Source organism: Megascapheus bottae, unplaced genomic scaffold, assembly GCF_031878675.1.
Source record: "Megascapheus bottae isolate mThoBot1 unplaced genomic scaffold, mThoBot2.hap1 HAP1_SCAFFOLD_147, whole genome shotgun sequence".
NCBI lineage: Eukaryota > Metazoa > Chordata > Mammalia > Rodentia > Geomyidae > Megascapheus > Megascapheus bottae.
The window spans coordinates 1-2,383 of record NW_028327571.1 but is presented as its reverse complement, the minus strand read 5'-3'; the positions used below and the strand labels follow the sequence as shown (position 1 = coordinate 2,383).

The following is a 2,383-nucleotide window of genomic DNA, read 5'->3' as shown; positions in this document are numbered from 1 at the left end:
AAAGTGTATAAAAGGGCACCACAAGACTGGTGGCTCCATGGTGCCCAACACTGGTGTTGGGGGTGGGACTCCCCCTCGCAGCGCTGATTCAGTGGAAACTTGGAGCCTGTGGGGCCTTGCTGGAGACTGTGCTCCAGCAGCCTCTACCTTTGCCAGGGTGGAACCTAAGCACCTAACACCCTGAGGAGCTAGGATGACAGGCAATCGCCAGTGGCTCCCAAAGCTGACCTTATCTTTGATTTAGAAACTCCTTGCCAATAACAGTTCAGTATGAAATAATGGGATATAATAATTAGATAAAAGTTAAGTGTACATATGTGAGAAATTTACAATTTAGAAATAATGTCAGGAATCAAATCTGTTTACACGAGTATAAACAGTAAAACATTTAGGAATAAATATATCCAAAATGAACGATACAGGGAAGATTGCCATGGCTCCTATGCAAGGATGACATCCAAATTCGTGAAGCATTCCATATTTGTGTGTGTGTGTGTGTATATATATATATATATATATATATATATATATCTCATTGTTTCTTTGGAATAGAATAGGGAAGGGAGGACCACAAGATGATTAGGAGGGGTCGGGGTAGGAAATGGGGACAAAAACCATGAGAAAGGTAGCAATGCTTGTGAAGTAATATATTTTAAAATATATCCAAAATGTTACCTTGAACAATGAAAATTACAGTGCACAGATGGTCTTGAAAGCATCTCAGTTTTTGCCTGATCTGCTTGTTTTTTTTTTGGCCAGTCCTGGGTTTGAGCTCAGGGCCTGAGCACTGTCCTTTGACTTCTCAAGGCTAGAGCTCTACCACTTGAGCCACAGCACCACATCCAGCTTTTTTCTATGTATATGGTACCGAGGAATCAAACCTGGGTCTTCGTGCATGCTAGGCAAGCACTCAAACACTAGGCCAAATTCCCTGCCCATGGAATTTGCTTTTAAGGAAGGAAATTGTTAGTTTGTATAATTATATTTGCTGTGAAGTTCAAGTCGATATATTCAAATATGCTCTATGTCCTCCATTTTCATGTGGAATAGGTTAGGTTTGCAAAAAGACCCATTGAGAAACCATGTACTCAAGGACTGAATATCATGTATGAAAGTTTCTTCCCCAATATTTCATGATAATGTTGTGTGTAAAGGACCATCAAAAATCATAATAAGCTGGGCCTGATAGCTCACACCTATAATTCTAGCTACTCAGGACACTGAGAACTGACGATCATAGTTCAAAGCCAGCCTGGGCACTAAAGGCCATGAGATTCTTATCTCCAATTAACCACTAGAAATGTAGAGGTGGCACTGTGGCTCAAGGATAGGATGAGTGTCTTGAGCTGACGAGCTCAGGGACTGTGACCACACCCAGAGTCAAGCCCCAGACATGACAAAAAATCATAATAAGCCTTTAAGAGAGAAGCACATGATCTTAGATATGAGGGAGACAAGAGATCTATCCCAGCCAGGAGTGATGACTCACACTGCAATTCTAGCTACTCAGTAATCAGCTGAAGAAATTATTGAAGAAAAGGCAAGGCCAGTACTTTTTTACTAGAGGTAAAGTCCTTGCCCTGTACAAATGAAGACCTGGGTTCAATACCTTGGTACCACATACACACCAAAAAAAAGCCAGAAATGGTACTGTGGCTGAAGTGGTGGAGCGCTAGCCTTGAGAAAGCTCAAGGACAGTGCTCAGGCCCTAAATTCAATACCCAATACTGGCAAAAAAATTAATTTAAAATTTTTCATTTATTTAATAAATCAATTTCCCAATAGGACAGGTCAGTCATCAGGATAGCCATCCCATATCACTCTAGAAACAGGCTGAGCGATGGTCAGCAATAGGTGGGGGACAAAAGGGAATGGGAACTAACCCCAGCCACTGCTTTGGGCTTCCCTGGGCTGGGGATGCCTCATGGTTCAGTGCCCATGAGAAGGTCCAGTGTCTTTTGCCTTGCCCCCTGCTCCTCAATTCCAGGACCAGGATGTCTTTAGTGCCGAGGCTGGCTTTGAACCCTGATTCTCGTATCTCGGTCTCCATAGTAGCTAGGATTACAGGCATGAACCAATATCACCTGGATCAAGGCCTACTTCTACTATTAGCTTCTTATTTATTTATTTTTATGGGTCATGGGGCTTAAACTCACCCTGGGTGTTGTCCCTGAGCTCATCAGGTTAAGGCTACCACCGTACCCTTGAGCCAAGCCACACTTCCAGTTTTCTAGAGGTTAATTGGATATAGGTGTCTCAGGATGTAAATGTGTGAGAATTAATACACCTACAACATGGCGAATGTAACTGTAACCCTCTATACATTACCCCGACAATGAAAAGTAAAGTTAAAAAAAGTCTCAGGTTCTTTTGTACCTGGGCT

The 2,383-nt window shown here is 42.4% G+C and overlaps 1 pseudogene; it reads left to right on the top strand.

The window, feature by feature from the left end:
* The first annotated feature begins 386 nt into the window (after positions 1-386).
* LOC150039626 (U6 spliceosomal RNA) lies at positions 387-485 on the top strand (annotated as a pseudogene).
* Positions 486-2,383: the final 1,898 nt, after the last annotated feature.